This window comes from Camelus dromedarius, chromosome 8 (assembly GCF_036321535.1).
Source record: "Camelus dromedarius isolate mCamDro1 chromosome 8, mCamDro1.pat, whole genome shotgun sequence".
NCBI classification, from domain to species: domain Eukaryota; kingdom Metazoa; phylum Chordata; class Mammalia; order Artiodactyla; family Camelidae; genus Camelus; species Camelus dromedarius.
The window spans coordinates 71,355,471-71,376,813 of NC_087443.1; the positions used below are offsets into that span (position 1 = coordinate 71,355,471).

Consider the following 21,343-nt stretch of genomic DNA (forward strand, 5'->3'; position numbering starts at 1 on the left):
ATCTTCACCTGCCACTCAGGGCCCTGGGGCTGGCCTGGGAGCCCAGAGCCTCGTGGGCTCAGCCCCTGAGAAGCAGAACTGTGCCCAGGTGGGCCCCCTCTGGCTCCATAGGCAGCTTGCCTTGGAGTTTGATCAGCTGGATTCCTTTCCTGGTTTAGTCTTCTCTTTTCCTCACTTTTTAGCTCCAGGGTGAGGAACGCTGGGAGGCAGAGGAACCTTTGAGAAGCTTCTCTACTAGATGAACTGAGACTTGGACTGGAAGGAAAAGGCTGAGCAGGGGCTCCGCGCTCCACAGCTGGGCAGTGGAGAGCACACTGCTTATGTTCCCCAGGTTTCATCAACCCCAAAGTTTTAACAAGAGGCCACCAGCTCTTTAGACAGTGCCGGACAGGAAGGTTTCTCAAACAGACTCCTTCAGGGCCCTGGCCAGAGCAGCAGGCTGGGGCTTGGGTCATTCAGCACAAAAAATATTAAATGAACAATGACTCTCTGCACACAAGTGGCGACTTTCCACTGAGGGGAATTTATTTTCCACTTGAAAAGCTAATGAAAACTAGTCATGGTGAAAAACCCAGCCAAAGAAAGAATCTAGGCTTTCTTTTCTTCAAGGGAAGAATAATACCGAGTTCTAAGTGACTCTCTGTGGAATCAAGACCCAGGGAGAAGAGGGGACTCCGACACCTGGGGTCCCTCAGACTCCCATCAGAAACTGGCCTTGAGGTCGGAAAGGAAGCTGAGTGGGGTTGGCCATGGCCAGAGAGGCAGGAAACAGGCTCACTCTTCAGAGGGGTGTGGGGAATGCCTGAACAGAGAATTCTGGAACATCTGAAAATAGCAGGAAAGTCCTGGCTAGAAAGCCTGAGAGAGACAGGAACTCAGCTGTTTTAATAAACTAGACATTTTCTTAGCTGTTTCTTTTTCAGTTCCCCGTGCTGAAGTGGGTGCAGGGAAAACTTGGACTGAGGCTAAAATGTTCCGGGTATGATGTTCTCTGTTCATGACAGACTGCCTTTCCTTCTCAGCATGCTGCCTTCACTGGGGCTTTGGGCCCAGCAGGCTCCTCCTTTCCAACAGAGGGCCCTGCCTCCAGGAAACTTCTCAGCTCACCCCATCCAGGCTCTTCACCCCCATCACCCAGGGCACTGACAATATGGCTCACTTCTACTGCTCTGTGATCTGTCAGATACTCTCTCCCCTGCTTAACAACCTTCCACGGCTCCCTATTGCTTCCAGAAGTTGTGCTTTTTAGGGTGCCGTTCAAAGGTCTTTATAATCTTGCCCCTGTCTCTCTCCACAGCTGCATCTCCCATCATGACCTTGAAAGCCTCTTAAACTCCAGAATTAAACAAAGGATGCACGCCCCTAACTGTACTCTTTTACACCCGGGTGCTTCTGCACATGTGTTCCTGCTTCAGGAACTCCTGTCCCTTCTGCTTTGCCTGCTGAGTCCTTCAAGAAGCAGCTCAGCTACCGTTCTGTCCTTCCCCCAGCCTGCACTGCTTTGAAAAGCCAGTCCCCAGCTCCCAAGGCAGCGTGGCAGGCTCTAGTGAGAGCACTTGGGACACTGAATGGTAACTATTCAGACTTTGGCCACATTCATGAAGCCTCAGTCTTCTTGTCTGTAAAATGGGAATGAGAGGAGCTCCAAGCAGGAGGGGAGGTGAGGATTACAAACAAAACAAAGCATGAGAAGCCTCTGGAAGCACTCAGCTGACTGCTGACTGGGATTATATTCTTAGACGGTAGACACTTTGACGACTTCAGCGTATGAAATTGGCAGGAGGACATCACTCAACCCATAACAAAGGTCCACCAGGAATCTCACCTCAAGGAAGACTTCTGCACCCACACAAGCTCATATAATCCCCTCTTTGGTGCTCCTACAGCACATAGCGTCTGAGGATCTTAGTGGCTGCAGGCATGCCTGGCCTCCTTGGGTGATTATTCTGTCTTCCTAAGGCTGGACTTAACTCCAGGTGGGTAGCATTTGCAATTTTTTTTTAAAACAAGCACAATGCAGCAGAACCTCTCTTATCTGATGGTATTAGGATTGGTGGTTAGATGATACATTAAAAATCCAACAGGAATGCCCGCAGAAGGCTTGCTAGCAGCGTGGGCCCAGCATGTGGTGGATGGAGATTTCTGCAGGGATGGAGAGCTGAGGTTAAGCACTGCAGGTTACATGGAAGTTGACCAGGAGAGATTCTCCTGCACAAAAGCCAAACAGCAGCTTCTGAGATGAATGAAAACCGGGCGCAAAGTTATCCAACCTCCCTCTGAGAGTGCATTCAAAAAAAAAAAAAGAAACCATGGAGACTCCAGACCATTTAAGGCTCCTCATATCTGCTACCTGGGTGTCAAGAGAGGTGGCCATACAGAATCACCTGGGGGCTTCAAAGGTGGAAAGAAATTCTGGGCTGCAGTGAGAGGCCCTGGTGGAACCTGGATTCTGAGAAATAAGGCAGTCTTCTGAGGGTTAAACTCTAAAACAAATATAATAGTTCAGAGAAGAGATGAGCAAAGACTTTGTTTCATCTGGTTCACAAGATTAACATATCCAAAAGAGAATGTGGTCATCACCACTGTGCGTGTCCGTGTGCAAAGCTAGGGGAACCCAGGGAAGAGAGGAACAAGACTTAGCAAAGCCAAGCAGTGTGTTCTTGGCTTTCCCCAGGGGAAAGAAGGGGACTCTGGGCCAGGAACTCGAGTGCCTGGCCTGTGCTGAAGGTGTGTCCAGTTACGGGGATAGGTACTCATAACATCAAGTTTTAGAGTGGGATGCTTCTGTGATTAATATCACCCACCTCATCCGATGCCCCACTGCCCACCATCAGATTCCATACTCACTTAGCCACTGACTGTGGTTTGGCTTCGCAGCTCTCCCCACGGGCAGGGCACGTGCCCATGAGCGGAAGTGCAGACCCAGCCTGTGGGGATGGAGGCTCAGAGCCTAGACTGGGGTCAGCCTGCCTGGGCATGAATCTCAGTTCCTCTCCTCACTCGCTGGTGTCCTCTGGAAGGTTACCTAACCTCTCTGAGCTTCAGTTTCCTCATCTTTGGAGTGGATTTAATAACAGTAGCTGCCCCACAGGCTGCTGTGAGGATTAATGAGATGGTCCATGCAAAGTGCTCAGCACAACAGTGAGTACATCCCAGGCCTTTAAAGACGTGTAAGCTCCCATCATCACTAGTACAAATATTATCCTAAATAAACATCAGTTTTCTTATCCATCAGCCACATGTCCTTGAGAAATGGGTCCATTCCCAGGGGCTGGCAGTCCAGTAAGCTTCAGGAGGACACATCTGCTCCTTCCTCTCTGGACCCCCGTGTCTGGGGTACTAGAAGCTCACTAAGTGGTGAAGAAATGAATGAGTGAGTGTCAGTGAGCGGCCAGTCAAGTTCTGTGGCCCATCTGTCCAGGACCGGGGTCAAGTCACAAAGGTAAGCTGCCCCGCGCACTTGTGCCAGGTGACCGGTCTCTTTTCCTGGGGACAGCTGACCCCAACCAACCCCTGCACGTCACTCACTCTTGGGAGCTAGCGCAGGGGAGTTTGGAGAAGGAGCTCCTGGGGCAGCTGCTAGGTCACCAGGCCAAGGCTTGGGTCATTTCATCCAACTTCCCAGGCTGCTGAATTGGGTACTTACACTTGCTTCTGTTTTCTTATAGTCTGGAGGGAAGGGAAGTGGTACTGAGCCGGCAGCACCCTCCCACGCCTCGTTACTTATTCTCAGTGTGTTCCGTGGACCAGCCAAATCACCCTCAGCTAGGAGCTTGTTAGAAGTGCAAACTCTCAGGCCAGACCTACAGAATCACAACCTGCATTTCAACAAGATCCGCAGGGGCCATTTGTGCACAGTAGAGCATGAGAGCCCTGCTTTAGGGCAACTTCCATGGAGAAGCTAGAGTCTGGTCACCTCTGGAAGAGCAGCTGGCATTTAGGAGCTGCTGTTTCTCCCCTGCTCCAGAAGGTGCTCCCAGTATCTGACCAAAAAGATGAGGGTGGCTGGGGCACGGGCTCTGTTCCTGCTCCTTCCTTCCAGAGTATTTCCTCTCTCCTTTCCAGAAGCTCTTATGCTGCTCGACAGCCCTGCCTTTCTTTACGATTATAATGAGAGATCTCTGCTGTTTGCTGATTGAATCGGTATTTGTTTCCTTGAAAAGCGTGTTTTTAATTCAAGGGAGTTGTTAGCACAAGCTGTGCTACTGTGAGTTACATCTCGGCAGTACTGCCACAGGCCCCGGTATGCACCCTCCGGCGCACAAGGAGAAACAGGATGCTCAGACTCCCAGACAATCCCCGACCCCCTCCTCTGCATCTCTCCTCATCTGCCCAGCTGTGCAGACCTGGCAAGGCGGGAACGCACTCCCTTTGTTCTCCCCACCTCTTACCTGCTCAGGAGAGAATACAAACGTATGTCAATGACAACACAGTAGAATCCGGTGATAGCCTAAGAACTCCTAAATCTTCCAAACTACTGCCTGCATTCCTCTAGCTTTATATCCTAGCATGCCCGAGCGGACCTGCCCTCCGGGTCCAGCCCCAGCAGCTGCAGTCAACATCTGCTCATTCCAGCTGCTTTGGGAAATGCCGGGGCTCCAGGTACCAGCCTCCTCCTGGCTGCACCTTCCAGAGTGGGGTACAGATAAGGAGCAGGGGCTGACGGGGGTGGGGGAATAGAGAACAGAGCCCAGAACTCTCCCAAGTCCAACTCTTGCAAAGGCTCCTTTGACTCCCCATGTGAAAAACCAACTAACAAATGAATAAACTCAGTGAATTTGAAACAAGAATCCCAGGGCAGGACACAGGACAACTCCCAGTGGGTAAGGTCATGGCAAAGAGATGGTGTTTCTTTCCCAAGCACCTCTATGCTATATGTGGGAACCCAAAAGAAAGGTCTAGAATTTTCCTTGAGCAGCTAGAAGTTAGGCTTTTGCCCTCAGGTTCAAGTTGAAAACAGTGGCTGGAATTCTGTGTCCACTCTGCCAGCCAAGGGGGGATGGGGAAGCTCCTTGGAGGTGACAGGGCATCCTGGTTGGCTCCTGTGGCCCCAGCATTTGCAAAGCGCTTTGTGAGACAAAGGCTGTGAGGGGCCCACTCGCTCATCATAAGTGCAAAGGGGCCAATGCTTTGACTCCAACCCGTTTCTATTTTGGAGCAGAATCTTCCAGTTTGGGTGGGGGAAGCAGAGTAATGTACAAATTCATTTCTTAATGAAGAACTGATCATTTAAAAGCATCCTGCTTCTTTTACCAACAGACTCTATAATTAGACAAAGCACGGTCACTTCAGTTCCCTGGCTGGCTCCCCAAAGCGGGATCATTTGGTTCAGGGTCTATCAGGAAACAGATGGCAAGCTCCGAATAGGATAATTTAAGGTCTTCTTTTTTAAAAAAAAAAAAAAAAAAAAAGACTGTTTACAAAGGTGTGGGCAGGATATCAGGAAACCAAAGGGGATAATGAGGATACTGAGCTTAATCACTGATTATGGGACTCTTACCACCCCTGAGCCTAAGCGGGGGCGGGGTGAGGGAAGAGGGCATTGTGGGAATCTGGAAGGAGACAGTCAAGTAGGGAGGGTCATTTTGACAGGAGCTGAGACCTCCAGCCCAGGGGTGCAGCCAGCCTGTGAGAGCTGCGAGAAGCTGCGAGAAGGCAGCCAGAGGAATCGATATTCCAGCTTCACCCTCCCTCTGCCTCCAGTCTTCTACTAAGTCCTCGCCCCATCCCCCTGTTGACCCAACCTGATCAGGAGCCAGAGAGAGAGGAGCCTACTAACGTAGTGCAGACAGGTTTTTTTTTTTTTAATTTTAACATTTACTTTTTATTGAGTTGTATGAAATACCTGTGTAATGCGACTATGCACTGTACAAAAAATACCCGTATTTCCAAATAACATTATGTGGTGTAGCCCACAGTCTCTGCAAAAGCATTGGGAGTAACCTGTGTCTTTACACTTCACAATGCATTGTTGGCTGCTGTGGAAAGTATAACAGACTTTAAAAAAAAAAAAAAAGCCAAGTAGGAATAAACTTTTCCAAACATAGACCTACACAGCTTACAATGGAACCCCAATGGAAAAAGTCAAATGACCATATCTGATGCAGTATCTATAAAATATGGACTCGGCAATAAAAATTCAAAGGCACATAAAAATACATTTTAACTTTAAAAATAACTCAGTTACAGTAATCCTTTGCTTGTGTCGCACCAATATGTAGCTGACAGTCAAAATTTCACAACATGGATACAATACATGGGGATATGTAAGAGCTACAAGGGATTTCCCGAAACCCATAAAGTTGTTCAAATGTGAAAACAGGGGAAAGTCTGAACACTGAAGGATTTGCCATGATGAGCCCAAACTCGCCGTGGGGAGAAGGGTGGAGGGCGAATGCAGAGGGGCCGAGAGGAGGATGCAGGAGCCTTTCTTACATCGCCCGGGCCCCACCTGGCCAAGTCCTTCTCTGGCTCCAGCTACACAAACATCTAGTTGTTTTCATTTTGCTCTTGAACTACGCACTCCTGGGTCATTATTATTCTGCACTGTCTGGTATCTTCTCTGCCAAACCAGCTTGTAAACTCTTTGGGGACAGAGATTGCATTTTACCTTGAATTCCCCACCCCCACAGCCCTGGGTCCCTCCCTTGCACACATAGGTACTCAGTAAGTGTGTGCGTGAATGTGCCTGCACATGCTCATTAGTGAGTATAGGCTGTTTTGTTGCAGTAACAACCATCAGACCTTAGCCACGTTACACAATGAATGCTTTCTGTTCATGCCACCTGTCCATTGCAGGTCATCATGGGGTGCTCTGTCTGCCACGGTGACTCTGGGACCCTGAATGGCTTCATTTTAACACACATATCCACAACCACAACAGAAGAAGGAAGAGAGTGTAGTGAATTACACCCTGGCCTGAGGTTTTTGCCCAAAGTCACTTTTGCACACATTTCATTAGCCAAAGCAAGACTCGTGGACATACGTCACTTCACCTCAAAAGTAGAAAAGGGTGAAAAAAATTTCCAGCCTCTATGCAATCTCTTTGTTGAATGAAAATATTTTAAAAATTTAAACCAAGTTCTCAGCATTGTTTTCAAAAGTAGAAAAGCATATTCAGTTATCTTCAGAAACTGTCCATACCTAAGAACTCTCTGAGTGACCTTAGCCATCAGGGGTCACCATCAAATTGTCTTGTCTACTCAGTTTCCTGAAGAAATTGCCTTGAAAAAACATGAACAGACTATGACTAAAGGTGTAAAAGATAATTATATTTTAAAAAGATAGTGTCTACGCTCTGCTCCCTCTTACTTTTTGTAATCTTTTGCGTACCATGAACCCTGAAAACAAATGCCAATACTGCTTCCTCAAAATAAACCATCAAAGGAATTTTGAAGGCTGGACTTAGATGGATGGTTTACTTCCAAAGGCAAACCAGATCTTTTGGTATGAATATTAATTCACAAGGTCACTAGGGGCCTCTGTAGGGTGAGAAAAGAAGGATGAAATTGACCTTTATGACTCAAAATGGGCATGGTCTTCATGATAAATTATCATAGCAGCAATCTCAGAAACTTAAAAAAGTGAGTGGCTACCAGGGCCCTTACCTGTATTCCTGAAAGTTTGGGTCAGTTCATCTCTGGAATCTTCTTCCCAGTCTTTCTGTGGCCCTGCCTCTCATCTTCAGCTTTTTCAGCAATTCAAATTCTGATATGACCTGCAGGGAGGGAGTGAAGGTGATCAGAAAGTGTAACTTCCACTTTTATAATTCCTTTACCTGATTATAAAAGTAGTATATGCTTATTTCAGAGAATTTGAAAAATATGAAAGATAAAAAAAGAAATAAAATACACCCTTATTTCCCCACCCAGTGATCATTACCGTCAGTGTTCTGATGCCTCCCTCCCTCTTTTTAACTTTCAGTTTTCCCTTTATTGATTTTTAAGTTAAATATTTCCATCATTCACTCATCCTTATTTTTTGAGCACAAACTACTGTCCTGTTTTCAGCATTAGTGATATAATGGTAGAATAAAGGGAAAAAGTCTGTTCTCATGGAGATAAAATATTGTCAGAGACAGTTATTAAAATTCAGTGAGCAGAAAGACAACAGGAAAATCTCCAAACACTTAGAAATTAAGCAGCACACTTCTAAACAATTCATGAGTCAAAGAGAGAATCTCAAAGGAAATAAAAAAAAAATACATAGAACTTAAGTGAAAATTAAAATATAACATCAAAATATGTGGGGTGCAGCTAAAGCAGAGCTAAGAGGGAAATGTATAACATTAAATGCTTACTACATTAGAAAAGAAGAAATGTCTCAAATGGGTGGAGTGTATAGCTCAAGTGGTAGAGTGCATGCTTAGCATGCATGAGGTCCTGGGTTCAATCCCCAGGACCTCCTCCAAAAAAGTAATAAATAAATAAACCTAATTACTCCCTCACCCAAAAATTAAAAAAAAAAATTATTGAAAAGAAGAAATGTATCAGATTTAAAAATCTAACTTCCTACTTCAAGAAACTAGGAAGAGCAGGACAAAATTATACCCAAAGTAAAGCAGAAGGAAATGTTCAAGGTTGGAGTGGAAATCACTGAAATTTAAAAAAGGAAAACAATAGGAGAAAATCAATGAAACAAAAATTGATTCTTTAATGACATCAATAAAATTGATAAACATCTAGCAAGACTGACAAAGATAAAAAGAAGACATAGATAATCAACATCAGAAATGAGACAAGGGTCACTACAGCTCCTGCAGGCGTTTAAAAGGTAATAAGCAAATACACTGAACAACTTTATGTTCATAAATTGAACAACTTGAAAGAAATGGACCAATTCCTCAAATATCATAAACTACCAAAACAACCAAGATAAAATGGATAATCGGAATTGCTCTATAATCATTTAAAAAATTGAGTCTGTAATTTTAAAAGCTTCTGAAAAAGAAATCTTCAGTTCCACACTGGAGAATTCTCCCAAACATTTAGAGAAGTAACATAAAATTTACATCATCTTTTCTAGAAAACAGAAGAGAGAGCACTTTCCAACTCATTTTATGAAGCTGGTATCCCTGTTATACCAAAACCAAAGACAGTATAGGAAAAGAAAACCAGGAGACTTTCAGTTTCTGGTCTGGCACATATGGAGCTTAGAAGTCACCAGTGCATCCTAATAAAAAGCTGAACAAACTGAAATGTCAACAACTCTTCTTATGTTCATCAGACAAGTGAGGTCACAAGGCAAATTCCTGCTCCAAAAATTGGAGAAACAAAGAGGAGGATACAGAGATTCACACCTTACCAGAGCAGAAACCTCCGTGGAAACCAGTGCAGGGCTGGAAAAGCCCGAACTGCAACTGACAAATAGTTGGAAGCTCAGTGTGGAGCCTGTGAGTTAAACTCTCCACAGAAACCAGTCATAGGGGCCCCCACAGTTTGGGGAGTTTTACCTCCAGGACATCCACTAGGATCTCACAGTGAATACTGGAGAAAAATCCCCTTGTGCCTCCAGCAGGGAGATGGAAAAAGGAATCATTTTGAAATGTGCCAGAGAATTCAGTTCTTAACAAGCCTGCCCTCAATCAAAATTATTTACTAGAGACTAACACACTGGGGTTTTATCACAGCCTAATTAAGCCTAGGTGAAGAGAAATACTCAGCTCCAGCCTACTTTAGTCCTCCATGTGAAGGAAGGAAATACCAGCTCCAGCTCCCTCTAGCCATCCTGTCCCACTGAAGCTGGGGAGGAGGAACAGAAGCATCGGTGAAATTCACAGGCCAGGGCACGGACTCACCAAAAGACTGAGACCCAATTGTGGGACTAAAGAATGCTCCCCCTGCCCCCATGCCTTACCAGTACATTACTAAATGCCTCTTTACAGCAGTTCCTTTTCCCTAGTACATCCTGCCTGGCTTTCAAAAATTAAAAATTACAAGACATACTGAAAGGCAAAAAAACATAGTTTGAAGAAATTGGTCAAGCATCAGCACCTGAGTCAGATATGGCAGGAATGTTTAAATTATCAGGCCAGGAATTTTTAAAAAACTATGATTAACAGGCAAAGTGTTTTAAAAGAAAAAGTAGACAATGTGTGAGAACAGATAGATGGTACAAGTGGGGAGACAGAAATTCTAAGAAAGAGTCAAAATGCTGGAGATCAAAAACACGATAAAAGAAATGAAATTGATGGGCTCATTAATAGGGACATGGTTGAGGAGAGACCCTCTGAAATTTCAATAGAATTTCTAAAACTAAAAAGTGAAGAGAAAAAGACTGGAAAAGAATGAAACAGAATATCCAAGAACTGCCGGGCAACTAGAAAAGATGGAATATACGTGTAATGGAAATACCAGAAGGAAAAGAAAGAAAGAAACAGAAACAATATTTGAAGTAACATTGACTAGGAATTTCTCCAAACTGATGTCAGACACCACACCACGGATCCAGGAAGCTCAAAGAACATCAAGCAGGGTAAATGCCAAAACAAACAAACAACAACGAAAAACTACACCCAGGTATATCATATTCAAAATCCAAGAAATCAAAGATCAAGAAAAAAATCTTGAAAGAAGCTGAGGGGGGAAAACACCTTATTTATAAAGAAGCAAAGACAAGAATTACGTCCAACTTCTCAGAAAACATGCAAGGAAGAGGATGGAGTAAAGTATTTTGACATGCTGAGAAGAAAAAAACCCCCACCAATATAGAATTTTATACTCTTGGAATTATCCATCAAAACTGAAGGATAAATAAAAACTTTCTCAGATAAACAAAAATTGAGGGAATTTGTTACCAGTAGACCTGACTTTCAAGAAATGTCAAAAGTTCTTTAGAGAGAAGAAAAATCATATAGATCAGAAACTTGGATCTATATACAGAAAGGAAAAACACTGGAGAAAGAATAAATGAAGGTAAAAGAAAAACTTTTGTTTTTCTTATTCTTTGTTGATCTAACAGATAGTTTTGTTCAAAATAATAGCAACAATGTGTTATATATATAAGCACATATCATCATATATACACACATACACTTAGGAATGCTTATGCATAAGTGAACTGAATTATAGCAGTGATATAAGAGACAGGAGGGAAGAATTAGGATTTTGGGGGGGTTTTTGGTTATATGTTATTTCCGTTGTTGTTATAAGGCATTTACACTACCTGTGAAGTGGTATAGTACTTGAAAGCAGAGGACTTGCAGTAGTTGTAAATGCATATTGCAAACTCAAGAGCAATCAGTTTTTTTCTTAAAGTATAATTTTAAAAGGTGGTTTTTAAAAGTTTTTTTAAAAAAGAGTTTTTCTAGAAAAGTATAATTTATAATTGATATGCTAAGAAATGAGAAGATGAAATCTTATAAAATGCTCAATTAAAATCACAAAAGGCAGAAAAATTGTGGAAGACAAAAACAGAAACAAAGAAAAAGGACAACAAATAGAAAACAGTATCATATATGGTAGATGTTAATTCAATTATATCAGTAATCTTTTTAAATGTCAATGATCTAAATATCCCAATTAAAAGACAGAGACTGTCAGAATGGATTAAAAGAAAAAAAAGACCCAACTATATGCTGTCTGCAAGAAACCCACTTTAAATATAAAGACACATATGGATTAAAAGTAAAGGGATGGAGAAAGATACATCATGCTAACATCAATCAAAGGAAAGTAGGAATACCTATGTTAATTTCAGGCAGAGTAGATTTCAGAGCAGATTTCAGAGCAAGGAAAGTTATCAGGGATAAAGAGGGGTATTACATAATGATAAAAGGGTCAATATTCCAAGAAGATATAACAATTCTTAATGTGTATGTGCCTAACAACAGAGCATCAAAATTCACAAGGCAAAAACTGAACTGTAAAGAGAAAAAGAAGAATCCAATACTACAGTTGGAGACTTTAACATCCTGCTATCAGAAATAGATCCAGCAGGCAGAAAATCAATAAGGACATAGTTGAAGTAAACAGCACCCTTGCTCAACTGGATATAGTTGACATTTATGCACTAGTTCATCCAGTAACAGCAGAATACACATTCTTCTCAAGCTCTCATGGAACATTCACCAAGATAGACCATCTTCTGGGCCATAAAACACACTGTAACAAATTTAAAAGAAATGGGAGTCATACAATGTCTGCTTTTGGACCACAGCGGAATTAAACTAGAAATTAATAACAGATAGATAGCTGGAAAACTCCCCAAACACTTGGAGATCAAACAACACACTTGTGAATAACACACGGGTCAAGTAAGAAATCTCGAGAGAAATATAAAAATATTTTTTAACTAAACGAAAATGACAATGCAATTTATCAAAATTTGTGGGATGCAGTGAAAACGGTGCTTAGAAGGAAATTTATAACACTGAATGCATGTGTTAGAAAAGAAGAAATATCTAAAATTGATAATCTAAGCTTCCACATTAGAAAACTAGAAAAAGAAGAGCAAATTAACATAAGAGAAAATCCAGGTGACCTCGGGTATGGCAAAGACTTTTTAGATACAATATCAAGGGCATCATCCATGAAGAAATCACTGATAAGCTCGATTTTATTAAAATTTAAAACTTCTGCTCCATGAAAGGCAATGTCAAGAGAATGAGAAGACAAGCTGCAGACTAGGAGAAAATACTCACAAAAGACATATTTGATAAAGGATTGGTATCTGAAAATACAAAAAAACTCTTAACACTCAACAATAAGAAAACAATCTGATTTAAAAATTAGCAAAAGATCTGAACAGACCTCACCAAAGAAGATATACAAATGGCAAAACACTTATGAAACTATGCTCTATATTATCATTTGCCATCAAGGAAATGCAAATTAAAACAATGAGACACCACGACACATCTACTGAAATGGCCCAAATCCAAAACACTGACAATGCACACATAAGAACTTGCACATAGATGTTTACAGCAGCTTTATTCATGATTACCAGAACTTGGAAGCAACCAAGATATCCTTCAGTCCAGACAATGGAATATAATTCAGCGCTTAAAAATAATGAGCTATCAAGCCATGAAAAGACCTGGAGGAATCTTAAATGTATATTACTAAGTGAAGGAAGTCAATTTGAAAAGACTACATATTGTATGATTCCAACTTTATGACATTCTTGAAAAGGCAAAATTATGAAGACAGTAAAAAGATCAGTGGTTGCCAGGAGTTGGGGGAAGGAACGAATAGGCAGGACAGAGAATTTTTAGGTCAGTAAAACGATTCTGTATGATACTACAGTGGTGGATACATGGCATTAAACCTTTGAACCCATAGAATGTACACCACCAAGAGTGAACCCTAATGTAAACTATGCACTTTGGTGATAATGATGTGCCAACGTAGGTCATCAATTGTAACAAATGTACCACTCTGGTGTCAAGATGTCCATAAGGGAGTTGGGGGTGGGTCAGGGACAAGGGGTATATGGGAACTCTCGTACCTACCACTCAATTTTGCCGTGAACCTAAAGCTACTCTAAAACATAAAGTTTAATAATAAAAAAAAGAAAACTACAGTCCAATATCTCTCATAAACTTAGATCTTGAACAAAATCTTGTTGCATAAATCCTCTACAAAATATTTGCAAACAGAACCCAATTACGTATTAACATACATTCAAGAGGTTGTATGATTTAATGAAACGAGCTAAGACTTCAAATTTAGATACACTTAGTTTCAATTACCAGCTTCCTGCTTGGTGCAATAATTCACTGAGGCTCAGTTTACTGATCTGTAATACAGAAATAATATGCACAATTTAGAATTTGTATTTAGTATATGAAATAATATATCTAAAATATTCAATAGAAGTTATTATTTTGCCATATTTTTTCAGGTCTGAGAGAAGTAAAATGTTATAGATGTAGCTAAACATCTAGTTCCATATCCCATTCTCTTCTCTCTCTCACCAGGGAACATTATCCTGAAGTTGTCAGCATGTATAGTTTTGGTAAATGTTTTAATAGCATTGCTATTTTAATACATGTTAAAAATATTTATATAGCATGGTTTATATTTTTTAAACAAATATAAATGCTATTATACAGTATCTGTCCTTTGGAATCTTCCATTCTTTAAACATATGCATGTGTATGTGTGTATGTATACACACACACACACATAAAATTTCAATAACTGAGAGCATACTGGGTAGGTATTTCAGAAACTTGAACACCTGCTTCTGACAGTGCCAGTTAACAGTATATCCAACTGGAATATACACTCCATGAGAGTTCATTCTTGAGCCTTTGGACAGCACCGGGCACATAGTAGGTGCTCAGTAAATCAAGGACATGAATGATGGATCCCTCTAGCCCCCTCAACTCCTCTATGAGATGGGTATTGACTTTTCCTTTGGAGCCGAAGCTGAAAGACATTAAAGAACATCTAAACCTTGGGGTTGAAGCAGTAAATACAGGATTTAAAGGCACACAGTCTGCCTCCAGATCTCATGAGCTTCTCACCTCTCTACCCTGGGCAACTGAGTCTAATCATGACTTTGGTGACCTAGGAGATGGTCATCTCCTTCAGGTGGGGCAGTGGCAGGTCTAACCCAACTCTGCACCCTCCATAGGAGGCTAGGTGAAGGGAGGGCTCCACTCCTGAGAAGCAGGGTGGGAAGCAGCGGTGGCAGAAGGAAAGACATCCAGCTGAATTCCCAGGACGGAGGGGAGAGGAAGTTCTGCCTGCTGTACTGAGATGTGCCAGGAGGACAGAGCCTTCCTGGTCACAGCTCCAAGGGCTGAGCTGGATGGGGAAGGAAAGGTGAGAGGCTCTGGCAGAAAGCACAGTTGTCCTGGTAAACAGGTACTTAGAAAGCACTCTTGTGCAGCAAACTGTTTTTGCTTGTTTGGAGGAGGTGCCAAAATTAAAGCATAAAGTATCAACTACTGAGTGAGTGCTTAGCATTACACACGCATGCTCACACCCACACCAAAAACACTCGCACATAGTCCCTGCACACACTCACCACGCACGCACGCACCACACATCGCCTTCAACACATGACACGTCTTTCTTTTTCCCATTTTACTTCTGGATTTACTGAACGAATGAAGAGAGTTCCCAGAGTGACTGTGTGTCTGAGAGCATTTTCTGGATGTCACCACTGTCGTGCTGCAGCTTGGGTTCCAGCCGCCTCTCTCTGGAATGGCATCTCTGAAGTGAAGGCCAGTATTATGGACTGAATGTTCGTGTCCCTCACCCCATTTATATGTTGACGCCCTCAGCCTCACTGCGATGGCCATCACAGATAGAGCCTTTGGGAGGTAAATAGGGTTAAGTTAGGTCACAAGGAAGGGGCCCTCATGATGGGGTTAGTGGCCTCATAAGAACAAGAAGACAGAAGGGAGCTGAGGAAAGGCCATGTGAGCACACAGCAAGGAGAAGTTGGCCCTTGACAAGCCAAAGTGGGTCCTTACCAGAAACTGGATCAGCTGGTACCTTGATGGTAGACTTCCCAGCCTCCAGAATTGTGAGAAATAAGTGTTTGTTGTGTGAGCCATCTAGTCTGTGGTAGCCCGAGCAAGTCAAGACAGAAAAAGTCCTCAGACAATGGCCTACAAGACCCTGCATTGTTCAGCCCCTCTTCCTCTTTTTGATCGCCTTTTTGATTCCTCTTCCCTCCCACTCTCTCTAACCACCCTGGCCTGCCTGATGTTCCCCAAAGGCACATAGCACATTTCTACCCCAGGGCCTTTGCACTCCCATCCATTCTGCCAGGTACACTCCTCTATGGCAAAGTCCTTTGTTTTCATCAAGCCTTTCTTCAAAAGTCAATTTCTCCATGAGGCTGACCCTGAAAACTATTCATAATTGCCACTCACCTTTCCCAGTCAGCACTTCCCATCCCCTTTACATGTTCCACATTTTTTTCCATGCATGTATCACTTTGTAACATATAATACTATTTTTTCTTGAAAACTTAAGTATATTTATCTTAATAAAATGCATTAATTTAGATAGAATCATGTAGATGACAACTTGTAGCCTGAGAACGGCTTCACACACCACGGCTGCTCTAAGGGATCCTAAGAGCCTATCATTCATGATGATACCTTAGCAGTCATTCTGAAGGCATTTTTCACATGCTCTGAATTCTCAGTGTGGACAAGCCCCTGATTGTCCTGGTCAGTGGGTTGTATTTTATTGCTGTCATGGAAACTTCCTTTGTATTGAAAGTTTTAAGTCACTATGACGTTTGTTCTGAACAGAGCACTGAACTTGCACTTGCACCACATGAAAATCAAAGGCAAGGGCTCCCCAAGTTATATTCAATAATGAATCACATATAGTATTCTTAATGTATTATTTTTATTGTTGACTGATAGTTACCCTCTCCAAGAATGTAATTTCAGAAGAACAGAGATATTTATATATTTTGTTTACGGATGAATCCCAAGTGCCTAGAACCATGCCTGACACAGAGTTTCTGCTCAATAGGTATATTTTGATTGAATGGAAGAAACGCATTACCCTTTAGCCCGCCAGCCAAGGAGATCACGTCATACCAGGATCGCCCAGCAGATGGCAGCCGATGAACGCCAGAAACAGCTGGGAGCCGAGGCTTTGAACTCAAGGTTCCTCCCAGTTAAGGTGCAAGATAACAACCCAGGAGACAAACCAAAATCAGCTTACTCCTAGTGCAGACTCACATTCTTAAGAAGGAGGTTGTATGTAGGAGGTGAGCTGCTGAGCTGACAAAGCTTTTATCTACTGTCTGAGGCTGTTTACCCACAGTTCAAGGATAAAAAAAAAATGAAAACAGCTGTTGAGAAGAACTGAGGTCTGTGTCCTCCCACGGTGGGAAAATAGGGGTGAAGAAAGCCTACCGCCTCGGATCTGCACCCTTTCCCCAATGGATGGCAAAGCAACATCTGACCACTATCCCCGAAGGACAGAAATAACGCTAAGAACTAACACTTCTTCCTCTGTGAACATGCCGGAAGATGCTCTATTACAAGAACCTTGAGTCTCCCTCTGCAATACCATCCTTGGGGCCCCTGCCAAGCCGTGCTCTTCCTGGGTGCTTCTGTTACCCATGCAATCAGGGAATTGAGATGCAGTGGTAACAAACCCTTCAAAAGCCAAGTTCAAGGTGATCCTGCCTTGGATCAAATTCAGTGTTTGAGTGTGTCAGGTTAGGGGGAGGCTCCAAGGCAGATAATGCTTGTGAATCTGAGTCTGCCCTCCCAGAACTATCCAAGCCAGCTGGTCACCCTGGTTACTGCTACGCTGATGAGAGCCACCATGTATTGGGTGCTTCCTGTGTGCTGAGTGCATCAGCTGCATTCTCCCATTAATCCTCAGAGCAACTCTCTGACAACCACACTGTTCTCATCCTTATCTCACAGATGACACCTGAGGGGGTCACTTGCCCCAGGACCCAGCAACACGCTCTCAAGCTCACTCTCAAGTGCTGGGAGGGAGGAGTCTGAAAGGCATCCCGGATCCTGACGGGCCTCAGAGGACATTTAATCCAGCTCCTTCTCTTCAGACGGAGAAACTGAAGACCAGAGCAGGAACTGGTCCAAGTTCACGCAGGGAACCCAGAAGCCCGCCCAAGCATCACGCACTACAAACCATCCTGAACCTTAACATTCTAGCTGATGTCAGGTGATCCTCATCCCGGAGTCATGGATTTTTATTTAATTTCCCCCAGATTCCACATGGGCTTCAGTCCTCACTGGCACTAAAACTTCACATGAGATCGTGTCACAACAACATCTCTTGTTTTAGGAGTTTCATCATGGAGTAGACTGTCCAGCCAGGATCACTCTCTGAATGTGAGTTCGGCTTATGCAGCTGGTGTCCTTGGCCAAGCCCTTCAACCTGAGCTGGTTGGTTCATCAGTAAAACGGGGTAACAACATTCATGAAATGGTATGTTATATTCTAGGCCAACACAAGTATAGCACAAGCCACAAATGCAAGCCACATGGTAATTTAAAATTGTCCAGTAGCCACATTAAACACAGGTAAAGGAAGCAGAGGTGCCAAAGCACTTGACATGCACACACCATGTATAATTTCCATAATTTATTTCACTTAGCCCAATATATTCAAAATATTATTTCAACATTGAATCAATATACAATTGATTGCAATGTACACAACTGTGGACAGCTGATTACAACTACGAGGAGATACCGCACGTGTGATTTCCCACCAAGTCTCCAGAAACCTGGTGTGTATTTTGTGCGGATGACACATCTCCATTTGGACTGGCCACATTTCAAATGCTCATTAGCCATATGTGGCAGGTAGCTGCGGTGTTGGACTGCACTGTTCGCGGCCTGGAAAAGTGTTCTGAGCACATGGCTCCATGTCTCAAGGGTCTGTGTATTTATACCTTGTCTATGGTGCATCGTCTTCACTGTGGCCTGAAGATGATCTGCCGGGACCCTGACAGGTCTGGAGGGTCTGCTTTTAGGCTCAGCAGTGGGATGTGATAAATCCTCAGCACCTCCCTGCTCTGAGCAATCAGTGGGTGCTTCTGAAAACCAGATCAATTTCCTTCAGCATCACAAACAGGACTTTTGCATTCTCTCTGCAAAAATCCGTGTCCGTTTTGTCCTTGGTATGGCAGGAGCGTTTGTAACCACCGCACAACAGACTGAGATCCAATGAGGACCAAGAGAGGGGGGTGAGGCGGTAGGAGAGCTGAGGGTCTGTGTCTTCCCTGCCCTGTGGGGTCCTGGGGCTCAGGGACCCCTGGACGCTGTCCATGCTCTCCCACTCAGAACCTCAACTGGTCACGCCCAGCTCAACTCTGTGGCCTGACCTGAAACCCCATCGTTACCAGGAAGCTCACCTCTGTGGCCAGTACTTACATTCGATGATTCTCCAGTGTCGGGGCTGTGACTGCACACAGGCTGTGCTCAGAGAAACACACAGAGGCTCAAGCCAGGCCTCACCCTCAGGCGACTGGGACGGGAGGTCGGAGCCTGGGTTCTCCTGACAGCGGTGGTCACTAAGGGTTGGGGAGACGGCCAAGGCGGGTGGCCTATGAGGACAAGGAGGGACTTGCGAGCCCGGGCGGAGACAAAGTGGGAAATGCAGGTGGGGTAGCTCAGACACAGGGGCCTGGGCTCTCTAACGGCTCTCGGAGTAGAAGGGACTCACCCACTCTCCCTTCACCTCCAGCTCCCACACGGATCCTTCCTTTCTTCCAGAAGGCAGTGCTGAGGGCCAGAGCTCTTGCCTTTAGTGGGCCTGGATTCAGATTCTGACTCTGCTACCTGCTGTGTGACCTCAGCAAGTTACCCAACCTCTCTTAGCATCATGTCCTCCTCTGTGAGAGCTCCTTCCTGAAGTCGGCTGGGGAGTAAACGAGGGGTGAGAGAGAGGTGGACTTCTCACCACTCGCCCCCTGTAACATTCACATTATACCAGGAGTGTGTCTTACGGCTTTCTTCTTTTTGAGCATGCAGTACTTGTTCAATAAAAATAAAGTAAAATACCCTCCCCTCTCCCTACCAATTACAAAGGAAATCATGGTCATTGTAGAAAATGTCCAGATTTTGAAGGAAGAGCATGAAGATGCTGTGCTGTTTCATTGCTGAATGTTTGAGGACCTGGGGAGATGGTTTGCTCCTAAATTCATCTTCCATGTGTCACCATGTAAGCATTGGTTGGGATTTAGTTGGGGCAAAAGGAAAACACCAAAGAGGCTACTAGTGCATGTGAATGAACATAGATGCCCCCAAAAAAGCACCACACACGCACACACAACCGAAGGGCTACACTACACCCCTTAACAACCAAACCACTTCACAGCCACATACCAACTGAAGGGTTGCCTCCCACACCCCCAAACCACATCCCACACCCATAAACACAGATACTCCAACAACCAAAGCTCTTTACGCACATGTACCCAACAACCAACGGGCTTCACACACACACCCCTTAATAATAAAAGAGCTTCACACACCTTCTCAATAGTCAAAGCACTTCATTTACACACACCAAAAACCAAAGCTTCACACACACGCACTCACACATTCCCCACAACCAAGGCACTTTGCGCACACACGCCACACCCCGCAAGAGTTTTACTCCCCTAACCAAGATGCTTCATACTCCCCCCAAACAATAAAACGCTTTACTCCTACACGCAACAGCCAAAGCCCTCCGTACAGACGCCCCCACGAAAGAAAACCCCGAAGCACTTCGATTTGTTTGCAGCAGCAGCAGGCACTTGAACACCAAGACGTTCAACTGCGACTTTCTTTTCAGATTAATGAGCAGAGAAAGATTGGAGGCGGGAGGGGGGCAGAATGGCGGGAGAGAGCAATTACACACAAATCTTTTCTCTGTTGATTAGGGATTCCTTCTCCAGCCTGCTTTGGCTCCAGCTAAATCTTTTTCTAATGAGATGTGGCTTATCCAGATCAGGGCGCTGAGAAAAAAGTTGCAATTAACTTTAAGAAGAAAAGGAGTGAGTGAGAGAGAGAGGAAAGGGGAGGGGGGAGGCAGGGAGACTGAATAGGGGCAGGGAAGGGCGTGGACCAGGCTCTCCCACAGGGCAAAGGGGTACAGGCCGCAGCCTCCTTTGGACCATCAGCTCCTTCGATTCCAGAGTTTAGGGAAAGTCCCTGTAACCCCTATGCTTGCTTGGGTTAGCCTCTCAGCGCCCCGGGCTCTGGGCTGCAAGCAAGGGTAGGGAGTCCTGGGTCTCCTCCTCCCCATTCTGCGCACCTGGCGGTGAAGGTGGGGGAGAAGGGACCGCTCAGCTGCATCTTTTTCACACCTGAGCTCTACCTTCTGCCTGCTTGCTCCTGCAAAGACACGGGGCCTCCGCCAGCTGCCAGGAACCTCCGTGACCCCTAGGTGTCAAGTCAGCATGAACGCTTTTCTCAAGACTGCTGGGTTCAGCTCTCCACTGGCAGCCAAAGGAATCGGTCCTGAACTGGGTCTCAGGTACTGACAGCCAGGCTGGGGTCTCCCGAACTCGCCTCACTGTTCCCAGCTGGGAGAAGGGTCTCGAGCTGTTTTCATGTGAGCCACCGAGAAGGGTGCAGAGCATCTGAGATTCAACGAGACATTTGGTATAGCAACAGGAAAGATGCTCAAACTCCTAGAAAATACACAGATTTACCTTCCTTTGCTTCTTTGTCCACAGCATCAAGCACCAAACTACGGCTGCAGAACAGGCACTTTCTCTCCCTGGAGCTCAGTTTCTTCATCTGTTAAGGAACATACGCAGGCTGCGGGGGGCACCGGATCTCCAGGGGCTCTGCCCATCCCCACGCCCTGAGATCCCGCGAGAGGCACAGACACAGACTCGAGATCCCGCGAGAGGCACAGACACAGACTCGAGATCCCGCGAGA

At 44.4% G+C, this 21,343-nt stretch overlaps 1 long non-coding RNA gene across 1 annotated transcript in view; it reads right to left on the reverse strand.

The window, feature by feature from the left end:
• LOC105095095 (uncharacterized) overlaps window positions 1-21,343 on the reverse strand; it is a 72,858-nt gene that overhangs the window by 12,384 nt on the left and 39,131 nt on the right. The window contains exon 4 of the long non-coding RNA XR_010381991.1: window positions 7,608-7,717. This is a non-coding gene — a long non-coding RNA (uncharacterized LOC105095095). The remainder of the gene's footprint in view (window positions 1-7,607; window positions 7,718-21,343) is intronic.